This window comes from Nycticebus coucang, chromosome 5 (genome assembly GCF_027406575.1).
Source record: "Nycticebus coucang isolate mNycCou1 chromosome 5, mNycCou1.pri, whole genome shotgun sequence".
NCBI lineage: Eukaryota > Metazoa > Chordata > Mammalia > Primates > Lorisidae > Nycticebus > Nycticebus coucang.
The window spans coordinates 140,688,742-140,707,056 of NC_069784.1; the positions used below are offsets into that span (position 1 = coordinate 140,688,742).

General features: G+C 51.9%; 1 long non-coding RNA gene across 1 annotated transcript; it reads left to right on the forward strand.

Moving 5' to 3' along the window:
• The first annotated feature begins 1,252 nt into the window (after positions 1–1,252).
• Positions 1,253–9,081, forward strand: LOC128586275 (uncharacterized). Its single transcript, XR_008380213.1, has 3 exons — positions 1,253–1,430; positions 5,905–6,167; positions 7,390–9,081. It is a non-coding gene; the product is annotated as an uncharacterized LOC128586275 (long non-coding RNA).
• Positions 9,082–18,315: the final 9,234 nt, after the last annotated feature.

Sequence of the window (18,315 nt, forward strand, 5' to 3'; positions counted from 1 at the left end):
GTGATGGGCATGGCCCCGCCCCCCGTGGGCTTATGGCACGTGGTGGCGGTGATGGCATGGCCCCGCCCCCCCGTGGGCCGATGGCACGTGGTGGCGGTGATGGGCATGGCCCCGCCCACCCGTGGGCCGATGGCACGTGGTGGTGGTGATGGGCATGGCCCCGCCCCCTGTGGGCTGATGGCACGTGGTGGCGGTGATGGGCATGGCCCCGCCCCCCCGTGGGCTGATGGCACGTGGTGGTGGTGATGGGCATGGCCCCGCCCCCCGTGGGCTGATGGCACGTGGTGGTGGTGATGGGCATGGCCCCGCCCCCCGTGGGCTGATGGCACGTGGTGGCAGTGATGGGCATGGCCCCGCCCCCCCGTGGGCCGATGGCACGTGGTGGCGGTGATGGGCATGGCCCCGCCCCCTGTGGGCTGATGGCACGTGGTGGCGGTGATGGGCATGGCCCCGCCCCCCGTGGGCTGATGGCACGTGGTGGTGGTGATGGGCATGGCCCTGCCCCCCGTGGGCTGATGGCACGTGGTGGTGGTGATGGGCATGGCCCCACCCCCCCGTGGGCCGATGGCACGTGGTGGCGGTGATGGGCATGGCCCCGCCCCCCCGTGGGCTGATGGCACGTGGTGGCGGTGATGGGCATGGCCCCGCCCCCCGTGGGCTGATGGCACGTGGTGGCGGTGATGGGCATGGCCCCGCCCCCCGTGGGCTGATGGCACGTGGTGGCGGTGATGGCATGGCCCCGCCCCCCCGTGGGCCGATGGCACGTGGTGGCGGTGATGGGCATGGCCCCGCCCCCCCGTGGGCCGATGGCACGTGGTGGCGGTGATGGGCATGGCCCCGCCCCCCGTGGGCCGATGGCACGTGGTGGTGGTGATGGGCATGGCCCCGCCCCCCCGTGGGCCGATGGCACGTGGTGGCGGTGATGGGCATGGCCCCGCCCCCCCGTGGGCCGATGGCACGTGGTGGCGGTGATGGGCATGGCCCCGCCCCCCGTGGGCCGATGGCACGTGGTGGCGGTGATGGGCATGGCCCCGCCCCCCGTGGGCCGATGGCACGTGGTGGCGGTGATGGGCATGGCCCCGCCCCCCGTGGGCCGATGGCACGTGGTGGCGGTGATGGGCATGGCCCCGCCCCCCGTGGGCTGATGGCACGTGGTGGCGGTGATGGGCATGGCCCCGCCCCCTGTGGGCTGGACCCGTGAGCAGATTTTCCTGGGCTGATTTTTCTCCCCGGACTGCCCCTACCTACCTAGGAAGATAAGACGTGTCCGGTGCAGCTCTGGTATTTAGTGGAGCTCCAGACCAGAAATGTGGGACACACAGGAAGGATCACGGGGCTCACAGTGCTGGGGGTGAGAGGACACCCCTGGGGAAGAACAGATGCGGCCAATTTCAAAGTCTCCACAGCGTCAGTCCAGTGACGGCCACCAGGTGAGGAGACCGACAGGAGAAGGGACAGTGCAGAGGGACGGGAGGCCTCCGCCTGCCACAGCCAGACCCCGCTCAGGGCTCCTCTCTCCGTGTCGCGTGGGCGGCAGACACAGCCATCTTATTAAAGGAAAAACACACAGCTGTGAGCACAGACCACACAGGTGTGAGCACAGACACCGTCAGGCTTTACGGGTGGACAGGGAGGGCAGCGCGCGGCCCCGGCTTCCCTGCGTGGTGAGAGTGACCAGAGGGACCAGGGCGCCTTGGATGCGGCGCGTCTCCCGCTTTCTGCTCAGGAGGCCTCCTGGCCCGTCCAGGGCTGTCCATCAAGAGCAAGGCGCAGGGGTAGCCCCTCCTGTGGGGACAGGGCGGGCTCAGGAATTCCTTACCCGAAGTCATCCCCAAGAGCAGGCTACCGGGCCTGCCCGGAGGAGGTTTTTGCTGACAGAGGTGTCTGTTTATTTTAGGTTTCCCTGGATACCTGGCTACTCCAAATCCCCATAAAGGGCTGTAATTGCTGCCAATAAATACTTCTGAACATGGGTTCCCAGAACCATTAGGTATTTTGAGAAGAATTAAAAAAAAACAAAACGCTTTATCTTTTCTGACTTTAATTTATGGTTTACTCTTATTACCTTAAACAGTTGTTGCAGCTTGGTTTCTAAGTCTAGAGTACCAGCAGCTCTATTTTAAAATCGTTAGGCCAAAGTTCATGTTCTCCTGGAAGAAGTTCCTGATTAATTTATTACGTGAACAATGTCCATTGCAATGGTTTGATTATCCAGCCCCTCATTTGTAATATAGGTGTACTTGGGTGTCTGAGCACAGCCTGTTAAACGGCAGAAAGCCCACCAGGTGCTCTGCCCTGGAGAGCAAAGAATTTCTCCAGACCAAGATGAAGATATACAAGCAAAGACTTTTGTTTGTCTTAGAAAGAGGGAGGGAATGAGAGAGGGGAAGAGAGATGGCATTCTGAGAGAAAGTCCACAGGGCAGATCATGAGGTTACATGGGGACAAAAAAAGATTATTACAGCCAAATTCACAAGGCACTGTCACATGAACATTTTATCGGCTGGTTTCAACCTCCAGCAAGGTTGAAAACAGACGTTTTTCCGGGTGGTTCCAGTCCTGGGGTCTAATGTACATACCCCGTTGTTCATTATTCTGGGACCACTTGAGGCTTAAGAGAAGGGACACTTTCTAAAAGGCAGATTTTAGGTAGCTTGCTGCTGCAATCTTTGCAGTCTGGGAGGCTGAGGTGGGTGGATTCCTGAGCTCAGGAGTTCCAGACTAGCCTGAGCAAGACCCAGACCCCATCTCTACCAAAAATAGAAAAACTAGCCAGGTGCTGTGGTGGGCACCTGTAGTCCTAGCTACTTGGGAGGCTGAGGCAGGAGGATCGCTTGAGCCTAAGAGTTCGAGGTTGCTCTGAGCTATGACACCATGGCACTCTAGCCAGGGCAACTGAGTGAGACTGTCTCAAAACAAAAAAAAAACAAACAAAAAAGGCCGATTTAGTCGTAGGGCTAGTGATTGTGAAGAACATTTAAATTTCTTTTTAGTCTGCTGGGTGCCTCAGTGGCTTGTGAAAGCAGAGACCCACAGGCACCCAGCGTCACCAGCGTTTATAGGCTGGATCTTTGGCAAATTGCAGGAGTAGGTATATTCCTGCTGTTCTTCTGATGTCTGCAAGGCTGGCGGGAGAGTGTCAGCAGGGGCATCACCCCTGGAGAGGGGCTCTCTGGATGTCCTGTTTTCTTCTTCTCCTTTCTTTGTTTACCTGCACTTCGTACATTTTCTACAACGATTATATATTGTCATGTCAGGATAAATAATTAACGTGAAAAGAATGTTTACTCTGAATTGAAAGAAAGGGAAAAAAGAATCAAAATATACAAGACTAAATACGCGTGGGGTTTTTATGTGCCTTCTTTTAGCGCTTCATCAATCATCCTAACGGTTCATAGTTATAGCTACTGCAATTTTCAAGCTATTACAAAACTTAAAAAACCCTTTTGGGGGCGAGAGAGGATTGTAAGAGGGACTTTACCTAACAAATGCAATCAGCATAACCTGGTTTCTTGGACCCTCAATGAATCCCCAACAATTAAAAAACAAACAAACAAACAAAAAACTTAAAAAACCAGGATGCACTTTAGTGGCATCACAAGTTGTCATCTAAGTTCTCTGAACAGCCTTTCAGTCTTTTGTTGACAAGATTGAGAGAGCAAGTTCAGAGTGACAGTGAGTGTCCCAGGGCATTGCCTTCTGATCACGTGTTTTATCTGAAGGGAATCCTTAAGTGTCCCCTAAGGTTTTACCCTTTGTCACCCAAGGTAGCACTTCCCAGATGTTAGAGGCTTCCTGTAAATGCAGACTCTGGTGCTGAAGTCCAATCAGCTCCCAGCTGCCCCTGGTAGGAGACCTCTCTCTGCTCTAGCCAGAGCCTGAAGATACGAAAAATACTTCTCCATTTGGTGAAAAGCCTGGAATTGTGAAAAGAAAACAGCGAACACTTCTATATACCATTCACACTCCCAAACCTTTGAGGTTGTATGAAGTTGTCTGAGAAGTAATTATTACAATTTTGAGTGTTAGGTTTGAAGCTAGCTCGTGGGGAAAGGTGGAATGGTTCTTAAACTCTTCTTGTCTTGAGTTATCAAGAGATAGTCCTGTGCAGGTCACAGACAGGGTGGCAGGAGGGTGAAGTGAAGGCCGTCTGTGTAGCACCCACCCTGGTGCCCGTCTGTGGAAGGCACCTGTGCTAGTTAGAGTCACCCAATTTAACTGCAGCACAGGTGAGGCCACAGATCAAAATCTCTGCTCCAAAGTGACAAGCTAAGCAGAGAGGCATGTTACAGGCTCACATGCAGAAAGGACAGTGCGGCCACCACAGAATCCAGGGGATGGGACAGACGTCACCGTCTTGAGCCGGCGCTGAGCAGCGATGCTGGGCCCGGCTCTGTCTCTGTCTCTCCCTCTTTCTCTCTCTACTCCGCCCGTCACATTGTCATTTTTCCACTTGGCTTCATTCTTTAGTTTCTTTGCATCACTAAATGATCAGATTTGCCTGATTTTAGGTTAATAACCCCAGGAAAAGAGGATTTTAGGTTAATAACCCCGGGAAAAGAGGATTCTCTTTTTTCATTTAGAACGTGTCTGTTTTGGGGACTGTTAGTTCTGCCTGGATCACAGATCCACCCAGTGGGGTCATCTGAGTGGCTGTGGGCTGCACCCAGTAGACCAGCTTTGCTCACTTGCCCACTAGACCAGCCGTGCTCACTCGCCCAACACTTGCCTACTGGCGGGATGTGCAGGTGCCCAATGGCTCTGGAACCCAAGCACCTGCCTGCTAGGGTGGATAGCGGGTGCCAGGTCCCGGCTGCACCTGTGCAGGAGCTGCAGAGAAGGGGGCAGACCGGGTTCTTACAGGAGAGATTTGGGGTCAATAGACAACATTCTTCCACTCTAGCAGGTCTGCAATGTAGTTCAGGATGTGAGATGAGGGGTAGGGACATCACGTCACACTAGTCTTTCGTTTAGTCCCTGGATTAAATAAATAGAACAGCTTGGAGCCCAAGCACATATTGGGTGACCATTCATAACCTGGGTCCCCTTAACTGACCTGATTTCTTGGCTTTCACATAAATAATACAGGGATGATACATTTTGTTTTTATTTGGTCGGTTCAGTTTTCATGAGTCATCTGGCAGTCCTGAGCCCTGCTCTGACCTGTCACCAGTGGAAGCTGCACCTGATCTCTGTTTCTGCAGACCAAACAACCCCCAGTGCTTCATGTGTTTACTTAAAGGCTCTTTCTACAATTTCCAGTTTCTTTAAATTACTTTTGTTGGCGGGATGGTAAATATCATTAATCTAACCTTTCTCCAAAGACAATCAGAGACCCAACAGGAAATATATTGCAACTATTTGCGTTTTTTGAGTCACCCACAGGTGCAAATGTTTCTAGAATATTTTTAAGTCAAAGACCAGTTTGCTCAAGCTGGAAATTATTCACTCCTCAGAAAGTTGGCTGTCATTTTGCACACGTCTTACCTTGCATGCACCTGTCCGCTGTGGTGACTTGTTCCTTTGCCTGTCTGTGTCTGGGCTGGCCTGCGAGTGATGGCAGCATCCTGCCTTTAGCTCTTCCTTAGGAAAACATTCCCCTCCTTGGCCCCAGGGTTCTGAACTCCTCATCTCATGCAGGAGCCACAGAGCACCGGGTATGTGCTGCCTCCTGGAAGGGTATTTGGGGGCTGTGATGCTAGTGGGAAACCGAGAGGGTGGGAAGGAACTCTCCCCACACAGTTAGTTGGTGGACCTGGTGGAAGACTTGAAGGCCCATAGACACTGGCATGTGGAGAGAATCTGCATTCCCTGAATATCCCTTTAATTCAGATTTAAATTGTGATTTAAGCTCTTTTTAGGTAAACACATGACCTTTCCTCATGGAGAGTTTTGAATTTATAGGGAAATCGTCACACAGGGGATAAACCCTTGGCAATTAAGATGATGGCTCTCAGCATGGCCCAGGCCTGGGACAGCCAGAGGCCTTCAGCTGCCCAGACACTTCCTTGGGCAGGAGCGGAGCAGTGCCTGCGGCCCCCTCCCAGTGTGCAAGGGAGAGAACTTTACCAGGGACACAGCCGCACGTGTCTCACCGAGACGATCAGCGTGAAAGAATCAGAGTCACTCAGATATGGAGGAGAAGAATAGTGACGGCAAACGCAAAGGTATAAAATGATTTCTTTCACTTAAATTATTTCTAATTAGCATGTGGGCTCTTCTGGTTTACAATGTCATTTTGTGTAAGTGTGTGCACCAAATTACAGGATGTGTTTAATTATCAGGGCTTCAAATTGAAAGTCAGTATATTCTAAAAAGTAAAGAAACCTTGTCTTCCTTGGAATGTACTCAACGAAACTCTCACAGCTGCGCCTGGGGAGCTCCAGCCCCAGCCTGCACTACTGGGCAGCCATATTTGGCCCTGAGGAGCCTGCCGGGGTGAGCCCCTGACAAGAGAGGCGGCCAGAAGTTGGGCAGCTTGCTGAGACCCAGCCAGCCTCAGGGCCAGGCCGATGTCCCTGTGCTCTGAGACTGCCTCTGCCTGGTTGGGCTGCAGCCCCAGAGACCAGAATAGGAACAAGCACATGGGAGCTAATTGCATCTTTTAAAGTATTACAGACCTGCTTAATTATAGCATATCTGGCCCAAAGAGTCCTTCAGTTCTCAACATATGGTTTTTATATGTTCACACTTTACAAAAGTCTGCACATAGCATGGAGTTCCTTTTCTAGTCCATGGTGGTACTTTTTTAACATACTGTACTGGTGACTTTATTCCCAGAGGTACAATCAGCTGTGGCTGTTAGGGAGAGACCCTCCTCACAGGCCCGCATGGGGCAGCGAAGCACAGCCCCAGCCAAGAGGTGCCACACGCTCCCTGCTCTGATGGACACTTGCTGTGTCCCTTCCGACAGGTGCAGGCTCTGCTTCCCTGTGAGAAGATGAGGGCTCAGCTCAGATCCTGAAGTCTCTGTCCCATGTGACCAGGCTAGAACTCTATCTGATAATGACCTGACACTTAAAGCCTCTTTAACCAGGCCAGTGACTCGCACCTCCCTGCACCTGTAACTTGCCACGGTTATAGGGGAGTTGGGTCTCCCATCCTTGGAGCTGGCGTGACTATGTCCTTGGGGGTGGGGGGGCAGTATGGTCACTCAGATGGTGGAGAGCAGTGAGGCTGGGGTGGTGAGTTCTGAGACCTGCCTCAAAAATTACCAGCCCCCAAACACAGAGCTCACTCAAGCAAGGAGGAGCTAATGTGTTATGACTTGAAAGGTAAGTCTGTGTTCAAATACAGGATCCTATGGTGGTGAGCCTTTCCTCTGGCTCAAAGACGTAAATGAAAATCAGAGTTTCCTTTTTAAAATTCTTTTTTTCTATATTCTTCCAGGAAATTCACTCTCAAAAATGCATTCCATTAAGCTGCACGCGGGCTGTGCTGTGAGCAGGTCTCAGGGTAGTGTCAGCTTCTGCTCCTTGACCTTCAAAAGTCTGCAAAGGCCAAGTCCTACTGAACAAATTGCAGATGAAAAAGACTAATTGGTCCCCAGATGGAGGCAAATGGCTGCTTTCAGATCTTGGCTTTTAAAATGTTTGTTCAGAACAAACCTTTCAGTGCCCCATGAAAGGCCTCTGACTCCTCTTGACCTTCAGTGACCTCCACCGGGCTGAGCCCTCCCCCCCCCCCCCCCCGCAATGAAACTGGAGCAGCTTTTGTTTACCATCCAGGAGCCTCTGGGAGATCGCAGCAGTTTTTTTATTTTTATTTTTTTTATTTTTTTATTGTTGGGGATCGCAGCAGTTTTAAAAATTAACCTGGGCTCAGGTGGCCATGTGCCGTGCTGGGCTGTCCGGGTTTCTGGGTCACACAAGAGAAGGCTGCGGGCGCCCGGCCCCCACGGAGCAGAGTGGCCTTGTTGGAAGCCTCGCTTCCTCATCCTGATGCCCCTTCTGGAATCGCCAGACTGGGGCAGATCCATACTGTCTCTGAAGCTTATTGACATCTGTAACACTTAGTGCCCGTGAACTCTGCGTTTCCAATCGCAAGTGTGTTCTTTTCTACAAAGAGCCTTTGTCAGATGAACAGGCACAAAGCTGTCTGTGCTGTGACAGGCCTGAGCTTCGGGCTCACGTGTGTTGTGTTTGGGGTTCAGCTCTGAGTCTAAGTTGTATGTACGTGTTGCTGAGACTTAAGGCACAAGTGAGTGCCTCCTGACAAACGTGGCAGATGTGTGGTCACACTGTGGCCTGTGTGCTCAGCTGTCCCACTCTGAGTTGCTGACCAGACTTGAAGTTGGGCCCCTGCGTGCAGAGCCAGGCTCCCAGGTCCTGGCCTGCACTCCCTTCCTGGCTCCTGTTCCCGCCTCCAGACCCAGCCTGCTCTGAGTGGCCTCCTGAGGTTAATTCCCAGCCGTGAAGGGTTTGGCAGGCAAGGCTGTGGGTCTGACTCCCGTGAAGGACACAGTCTCCCCAGGAAGAGCCCTGGGACAAGGGCAGGAGCAAAAGGGAAGACTCGCTCCGGGGGAGCAGAGTCCCTGCAGGGCCTGCAGGTGGGAGTGGCCACGAGCTTCTTCAGTGTTTTGGGGGAGTAGGCCCAGTGTTGAGTCTGCTGAGGCATTCTGCTATTCTACAGGTATTTGCAACTGAAAACCAAAGTAAGCTGCTGCCTGTTAAGAAGAGAGCCTTCCCTGCCTCCCGTTGCCACTGTTAGAAATAGAATGTGTGGGATCTGAGCGCTGCACAGACTTTGGGGCGGGGAGGGAGGCCTGCTGAGTCACACTTTGAGAACAGTGGTGTAATTTAAATACACTTTGAATTTTAAAACCAATCTTCCCTTATATGCTTATCACTTCAGCAGTCATTTTGATGTTTCTTTGTTCTTGTTTAATATTTCTCTTTCGATCTGATCACAGTTATGAGCCATTTCCTGTTCTAACTCATTTTTATTATACAAGTGCTTCTATTTGTGATTAAGATCCTTAGATTTACAACTGTAAACTTATGAGATAGTCTAGTACGTGTACAAACAATACTTGCCTATTTATCCAATATTGATTGTTGAATATTATTATAGAGAAACAGACTAACTTCCTTAATAAAAGGTATTGGGGTTCCTTAAACTTCAAAAGTGAAAAAGCAAAACAACTATAGATGAACTATAGTATGTCCTCCAACAGTTTTTTTCACAAAGTAACTTAGTTCACACAGGGTGATGGCTTCTGTGTTTTCCTAGCGGAAGTGGCCTTGTTGGAAGGGAAGAGGACCCACGTGGCGGGAAGAGGAGCCCTCCCCAGCAGGAGGCCTGTCCAGAGCACTTTCTCTCTCCCATCCCAACATTTCAGACCTGTTGCTGTGGTGAATTACTTGGAGCTGAGAGGGGGCAGATTTTTCCCCTTCATTAGAACGATGATAAAGAGAGGGAGAGAAAGACTTACCCTGACAGCGTTTGGGGTGTGCGTGATGTCATCGATCACAGAAATGGGTAATGCATTTCCCCCAAATGCACCAGAACAGCCCGGTGACTCTCCACATAAGAGCTGGAAGCCTCAGTGACATCCCTGTCCTCTGTGCTGGATCGTTCTGGTCTAGTCTTGGTGGTGGTGGAGCCTGAGAGTCAGACGGTCTTGCACAGCCCCCCGAGTGTCTGTCTCCCATCCCCCTGCCACTCCTCATCCCCATTCACAAAACATGTAGGTTCATAGGAACTTGCCTTTGGAATCCACATGGAACTCTCCACGTTGAGTGAATTTAAAAAAAAATCCACTCGATATCTTCTTAATCATCCAGGAATGACTTCACCTGCTTCTCCCCTGCCGGGCTCGTTGCTAAGCAAGTTACCAAAATGCTGTGAAATGGGGGTCTCTGGGAAGACACCCGTTACAGGTGGTCAGTTCAAGCTAGGTGAGGCCCCTTTGAGCCACCAGCCCACCCTGTGCCAACAAGCCTGCCCCTGCTCCGAGTAACCAGGACCACCAGGCAGGGCACTCAGGAGAGCTACACTTTTCCAAATTTGCCTCTACTAAAAACCCCACAGTTTCCTGCACCCACCATGCAACAGCGTCCAGGCCTCACTGCCTTCCTCAGCCCCTTTCACTGGAAGACGAAGAATTCCCAGCGGAGACTTTGGGAAGCCCTCCTGTCCCCGATGGCTTCAGAAGACTCAGGATGGAAACCTCACCTGGAGCCCTCCGAGGCTTCACCCTTCCATGACTTCGTCCTCCCACAGCTCAGCCCTCACCTGACTCAGCCTACTGGAGCCTTGGCCCTTCGAGAGACTCGGCCCTCCCAAGGCACAGTCCCAAGGGTCTGGGCATCTGTGTTACAGGAGGGGTGTGTGCTGAGATAGACCTCAGCCTCATCAGTGAAGATGACTGGCCTGAGAAAATGCCATTTACAGGAAAAACTCAGCCCTGTGGGAATCCTAGGGCTCTGGCTCTGACTCTGTCCAGAAACCACTGCCCCTCCACACCCCTCCATGCCCCTCTGTGCCCCTCCACACCCCTGTGCCAGCCGTGGCCCCTCAGCACCTCCCTGCTGCCAGAAGGAGGGTGAAGGAGGGTGATGACAGGAATCTTTCCTAAAGGACCCAAATCAGAAGACAAGCACAAAGGGCCCAGCCCCACTGGTGTCGCTGACCCCAAAGAGGTCCCTGGGGCCGTCGTCACCGTGGCAGACGCTTGTCCTTCCATCATTTAAGGTGTCCAGGGTGGGTCCTGGAGCCCCTCATCTGGGTCCCACTTCCCAGCCCCTGCAGCTCTGCTCACTGTAGCTACTGGGTTGGAGAAGGGGGACATGCTCCCATCACTGACCAGCGTCTCCTGAGGATGGCTCCCGAGGGCACCTGGCCACCCTCCCCTGAGCTGACGTCCCAGTCACACCAGGGTCTGGGTATCTGCAGGAAAAGTGTCAAGATCCCCACAGGCTGCAGCACCCCTGGGCAGGCGGTTAACAGGGAGAATGCTGGGCTGAGGACCGTTCTCCCCTCGGCCTGGCTTAATGTTTAACACACGTGGCAGGCTAAGCTCAGCCCAGTGAGACTGAGTGCTTAACCCCAAACCCAGTGGGGTGAACAATACTGAATCCCAAGGCTTGGGAACAATCTCCCCTGACTCTGTGCCTGTCTTCCTGAGCAAGGCACAGAGTCCCAAGTTCCCCAGACCTCTCCTGGGCCTCTGGCCTGTGAGGAGGGAGGCACAGAGCCCCAAGTTGCCTTCAGAACAACTATCATGGCTGAATAGTGTCCACCCCCAGAAACGTGCTGGTGTCCTAATCCCTGCCCTCAGAATGTGGCCTTATAGGAAGACCAGGTCTTTAATGGGACATCCTGTTAAAGTGAGGCATTGGGCTGGGCCCTGTAGGACTGGTGTCCATATAGAAAGGACAGCTTCGGACCCAGAGACAGATGGGCTCAGAGGGAGGACGACGTGAACAGACACAGCAAGAAGACAGTCATCTGAAAGGCAGAGAAGGGCCTGGCGCAGTCCTACCTGTGCCTTCCCAGGGAGCACATGCTTCAGGACCCCAGAACCTGGGGTTGTCATCTCCACTGCTCACACAGCCCTGGTGAACTCACACAGAGCGCAGACTGGGGGCACTTACTGTACCTGCACCAGGCACTCACGCCTGCTATCTCATCCTTCCGGGGGATCCACACTGCCCTCCCTTCATGGGGCAGACCTGGGGCTGCCAGGAGGTCACGTAGCCCCCACACGACCGGATCAGCCATGTGGAACGTAGCTCCGGGGCTGGCATTGGAAAGTAATTCCATTTTTATCTGTACACACCATCCAGTTATAAAAGCACTTATAAAGTTATAAAACCTTACAGAAAACTTGGACAAAAGGCACTTTCCCACACTGATGAGTAAGACTATTACCATTTCTATGTGCACATATTTAATAGTGGAAATATCCTAAAACGATGATTTCTTATCCTCCTTTCTACTCTTCCATTTTACAAAGTTTTATAAAATCCTTTTCTGGTTGAGAAACCCACAATGGTTATTTCAGTGTCTGCGCTGTATTCCGAGCCGCAGACCTGGAGAGGCGAGACCTCCTGCCCTGGCCGGGTGTCGGGCTCCTCTGCCGTCTCCCCTGCGGCTGCTCGGAGCACTCACTGGCCAGGCAGCAGAACCTACTGTGGACTCGGGGCACCTTCTCAACAGTCTGAGCTCTGGGCAGCCAGCACCGTCCCAGCAGCCCTAAACTGACTCACGCCTGGAGCCCGGGGTCTGTCCCGCCGTTGGCTTCCACCTGGGACATGAGACAGATGGTGACCCCAGCTCTGAGGACAAGTGAGTGGGGTGTCCAGCACCTACGTCCCTGTTCTCCTGCCCTCTTTCCCCCACTTTTCTACTCCGTTCAGAGGAAACCCCAAGCCCGTGGGGGCTGATACAGGCCTGTGTCCTGAGCAGAGTGTGGGCAGCTACAGTCAGGACGCCCAGAAATGGCAGCTGCAGGTCCTGCCTTTGTGCCTGGTGGAGGGTCAGCAGTGGACTCGGAGTTGGGGGCAGAGCAAGAGGACAGTGTGGGGAGGGGCCTGGCATTGGGGCCCGAGGACGGCGCTGGGACAGCCGCCTTGCCATCCTGCCTGCAAGCGCAGTGCGAAGTTGTGGTTCCAGGAGGTACGGACCTGGTGAGACTCTCAACCCCATGGAACAGCACCCGTGTCCTCAGCTCCATGTTCCTAACCCCCTGTAGTGACACCTCCAGGGGACCTGAGACCTTCCTGCTGGAAATATCAGGCTCTCTAAAATGTCTCTTCCCTACATGGCACAGCTTGTAGGCAGGAGAGCCCTGCCAAGGGCCCTGGGTGCTGCAGCCTGCTAGGACAGGGCTTCTCTTCCTGCAAACACGGCAGGATTCCGGCGGCTGACTGAGCCATCTTCCCACGTGGCAAAGGAAACAGAGGGAGAGGAAGGTGAAACATGCCCATATGCGAGGAGCTTAAAATGTCCCTAAACAGAAGGACGGTGTCAGGAGGGATTACTGCACCCTCCAAAGGCCAGGGCGGAGGCAGACCGTCTGCGTCTTGCCCAGTGGCCAAGTCACGGTTTAGGGGGAGGAGGGCTTCTCACTTGGGTGCTCCTAAGTCAGGCGCTGGCCAGGGTGCAGCAGAGGGAAATAATAAAACAGACTAGGCAGCCACAGTGTTGAGACAGCCACATTGGCCACCTGGGGCCACTGTCTGGAATAGGCTGAGCAGTCTGAGCAGAGGCAGCCACACATAAACCCAAGCAGAGGTCAGCCCACAGAGAGGACACTTGTCGTCAGGCAGAAGTCCCCAAGAGAGGGAAAGCCTGCCCCGTGTCATCATGAGCTCAGCCCCGGCCTGTGTTGGTGCAAGAGTTGAGTCTGAAGCTGCAGGGCAGTTCCACTCTTGTGCAGTAAGGCCCCCCGTATCCTCCTGAGCTGTGCCCCTGGCATCTTGTCCAGCTTCTCCCTTGTCCTGGGCTGGACAACCTGTAGAGGGTCTGGGCCTGGATTCAGGTGTCGCCCTGCAGGTGTTTAGTGGCTGAGTTTCTGCCTGTAGAGCCCAAGCTCACAGGGGTCTTGTTGCCCTCCAGCTACTCCAGGGTGGAGTCAGGAGCGTGGGCATTAGAGTCAGGACCCAGCCTGTGCCCCTGCCTCTGGCCGCACGCTGCATGCAGGTCATAATCTGAGCAGAGCTGCCCCCTCAGTGTCATGGGCTTCTAAACCTGGGACAGCAAGCCTAGTTCCCCGGCCCAGCCCATCCCATAGTGACCCATAACAGCCCATTGGACAGAGACAAAGAGACTGAGCAGAAATGGGCTCCAAGCCTGTGACGTCGCTGGGTCGCTTGGCTCTGCAAAGGGCTTCTCTTGTGGTGAGTCCATCCCATCTCCTTTAGGGTAGGCTGGAGAGGGGTCGGCCCTGCCTCAAGTCTCCTGCCTGTGACTTCCTCGCTGGCCTTGCACACGGCAGGATTGTAACACTCCTGAACATGTGTCTGTGTGTTAGCTTAGCACCTGCTGACTCTTGGAGCTGGACCCTATGGGTAGAAGGACTTTCTGGAGACAATGGGCCCTGTTTATCACAATTATAAAGCAGAGATGGTCTGTGCTGACTTAAACCAAAGGGGAACGGCAGAGGTTTTGAACTGTGCCCAGACCCCTTCCAATGGAGCACGTGGGAGCAGAATGTGAGCCAGGCAGAATTTCAGGATTTCCTGGAACCAGGAGGTTCTAGACATGGCTTAGGAGGGGAAGCTCCTGAGACCTGCTCCCATGGAGTCCTGGGAAAATAAGTGACCTTTCCAGGCCTGGATTCCCTTCTCTGTTAAACAAAAGCAAACAAAGGCAAACAAGCCCGAAGAGAGTGTGGGGAGGGTGAGGAGCAGAGCAGCTGAAGAGCAGAGGTCCTTCTCCTGAGGCAGACAGAGTTTCTGAGGCAAAAGAATTTTTTAGTTCAATTATATAGCAGAGATCTTAAGAAAATATGCATATATAGAAAGAGTGAAAAAAGAAAGGAAGGAAAGGAGAGAAAGTAAATCTTCACAAGAGAGAGGATGGGGAGGAGGAGAGCAAGGCTGATCCCAGCAGGGAACAGGCCCGTCTGCGGAGTGACCATCGGGACACCACGCTCCGTGAAGGCAGCCTCCTGTCCTGGGCACTGTTGTTTCACATCAATTATAAGATGTTTTTGACTGTAAGATACATTCACATTTCAGAGATCTTAAAAAAATAAAATAAGTGTATCTGACAATGAGGGGATTACAGAACCAGAGACCAGGAAATGACTGTCTCACAGAGGGGACTCTGTCCACCCAGAAGTCTGTGTCTTGCTAATTCGCCATTCGTGGGTGAAATGAGGATAATTTCAGGCAAAGGAGGATTCTGAGCCTCTGCAGAAGGAACTTCTGAAAGCTGCTGTCCAGGAGGAAGAGAAGTGGGATCAGAGGCCAAGAGCAGAGGGGCTGCCGGGCCGAGTCAGGACGGGGCTGTGGGCGAGACAGGGTGAGAGGGGGGTGCCCGGCGACCAACATGGGGACCTGGGCACAGGAAGCCGGATGAGGAGTCCGTGGTATTTACAGGGTGTCAGAGGAGAAAAATGGTCCATTTAAAGTTTCTTAAGTATGTAAGTCAAAATAATGAAGAACGACCACTGAAATAAGAGAACAAAACACTGTTCCAACTGGTGGAGGAGATGCAAGGAAACAAAGAAATTACGGTCAGACCCAGGCAGGGGAAGCAGAGAAAAGATGATAATTAGCAAACGTAAAATGAGATTACTGGAAACACGTTTCAGTAAATTCAGTCATTGCAAGTGTGCCTAATTGGCCACTGACATATGAGAGAGAGACAGACACCATGGCACAATGTCCCAGGAATGCTGGACGAAGGGCGTGTGAGCAGAGCCAGCAGGAAAACACAAAGCCCAGAGAAAGGGGGAGGCGACGACAGGCAGGCTGGGCCGAACGTAAAGAAAGAGGCATTATTAGGGCCTGAGCAGCGGGGTGAGGGGAGAGAAGAGCCATCCACGAGGAAAATAAATATCCCTCAAGAGCAGACCCAACACGACAGGCTTCAACCCTACACGGCAGGAAGGATGGTAGTACCAGAAAATTGACAAATCATAGTCACACACAACAAGACATTTTGTCAAACCTCTGCAGACGATGGAAGCCCTCGCTCATCATGAGTGGAGCTGACATCCTGCCGACAGCAGCCCGCAGGGAGCATCTGCCCAGACCCACTCTGGGGAGGCCACGGGGGAAATCTCAGCGAGCCCAGCAAAGCCAGAGGAGTCGTCAGCACACGGTCTAGATGCTCTGACCTCACGATTAATTAGAAATTATTAACAAAAAGACAGGCCCGCACACATCCTTCTATTTGGAAGTGTTTTAAAGACCTTGTGGCTCAGTGAGTAGGGCGCCGGCCCCACATGCTGAGGGTGGCAGGTTCAAACCCAGCCCCGGCCAAACTGCAACAAAAAAATAGCCGGGCGTTGTGGCAGGCACCTGTAGTCCCAGCTACTCGGGAGGCTGAGGCAGGAGAATCGCCTAAGCCCAGGAGCTGGAGGTTGCTGTGAGCCTTGTGACGCCACGGCACTCTACCGAGGGCGATAAAGTGAAACTCTGTCTCTACAAAAAAAAAAAAAAAAGACCTGCATAATTCATGGTCAAAGAAGAAAGAATAATGGAAACTAAAAATATTTACTAATTGACACCAATGAAAATGCTGTGTACCAAAGCTGGAGGGTTAGCTAGCTTGGTACTAAGACTGAAAACCTGTTAGCTGAGTGGACCATCTGGACCCACATCCTAACCCCAAAGAAAACAAGAAGAAGGGAATAATAAAAGTAAAATCAGAAATAGAATATGGACGAAACAAAAACAGAAAGTGTCAGAGAAAGCCAGGTTCTTTGAAAAGCTGAGTAATGCTAACACACCTCTGGCAAAATCAATTAAAAAATAAAGTTAGAAAAAAGACAAAAGAATTCCTTTTGTAAAATGAATGATATTGGTACACATCTATCAAGATTGATCAGAGTAACAGCTAGGGAAAGGAGAAAGCAAATACTTCAGGTAGAAATCACAGAGCCACATGCCTGGTAATTATGTTTAAAAATCTTAAGAGAAAACCTTAAGTCATTTTATGTTATTAAAGTAGAACATTTAAATGTAATAGAACATTTCCTAGTGAAGTATCAATCTTCAAGATGATTCAAAAAGAAAAAGAAAACAGGACAAGACTTAGAAGTGTTAAAGATAGTGAGTAAACACCACACATCCTCGCAAGCCTGCCGAGGCCCTGACAGTCACACTAACTTCCAGGGAGCAGACGATTCCTGTATTTTACATGCCATGTGTTGAAATCTAAGAAGAAAAGAGCAGTCACAGGGTGTTATGTGATTAGCTTTGTTATGAATACCTGATATGAATAATGTAAGCAAGAGATTTCACAGGCCAATCTCACTTATGAGCATAAGACACAATTCTAGGTAGAACAACAGCCTCGTTCCAGCAATGTAGTAAAAGGCAGATCATAAATGATTGGATGTCTGGCCTCTGACAGGACGGTGGGCAGAGTGCAGGTGAGGAGAGGGGCCGCTGGCCTGGAGACCCCCTGAAAGTGGTGGAGTTGAGTTACGTGGCTCTGGAACAGTGAGAGGGAATGAATGTTTCTCCAGAGGAGACCTCACCTGAGTGACACTCGGAGAGGCAGGGCCAGTGGGACAGGCTGGTGGAAAGAGACTGGGCTACCTGAGGGCAGCCATGGGAAGCAAAGGGCCAGGATGTAATAGGCAGAGCCCATCCTCCCACATACTGCAAGTACCCTGTTTTCCCAAAAATAAGACATCCTCCAAAAATAAGACCAACTTACAGGAAAGATAAGACGTCCCCTGAAAATAAGACCTAGCTCATCTTTGGGAGCACACCTTAAAATAAGACACCGTCTTATTTTCGGGGAAACAGGGTAGCAGCGGACCACATCTTCGTAATAGACTAAACAGGAACTTGACGAATGAGATTTTTAAAAACCCACAAGCCACAAATGAAAAGATTCAGAAATCAGATGACATTGACATAAAACCTCGTGTCCAATAAAAACACCCACCACAAACCTAGAAGACAAATCTCACCTGGGGCAGTGATATTTCCAACACCTGTAATTCATCACTGACCAAGAACTAGTGGGCGAATTATAGAAACTCCTCTGCAAAAATGAAAAAAAGTTAGAAAAGTAAGAAAAAAGAATGTGTACAGGTAATGCACAAAAGAAACTCAGAAGACCAATAGAAATATGAGAAGATGGTCAATCTCATTTATAAATGGACAAATGCAAATTAAAACCATACCCAGACTCCGCTTATATTCATCAGCCAAGCACATGCTCCAGGGTCTGACCACCCTGCATCTTGGCCAAACGTGAGAAGCGGGAAGTTTAACACTCAGCTGGTGGGAGTGGTGGCCTGGTGTCCACAGTGTCAGCAGAATAATGGTCCCTTGGGGATGTCCACTTCCTAATCCCTGGAACCTGTCACCCTTTGCCTTAGCTGCCTAGCAGAGGAAGTTAATGTGCAGAGAGATGATGGGCTTTTGGCCCACGGACCTGAGGTGGGGACGTCACCCTCACTGTCAGGGGCCCAATGTAATCCGGGTGCCCTTATGAACAGAAGGAAGCAGAAGAGAGAAACCCAACACCTGCACATGAGGAGGGCTCGGCTCACCTCGGGACATGGGGGAAGGGGCTGAGGGCCGAGCAATGGCTTCTAGAAGCTGAAAAAGGGCCAAAACAACCAGACTTTCCCCTAGAATCTCTGGAAGGAACCACCCTGCTGACTCCTGACTTCCA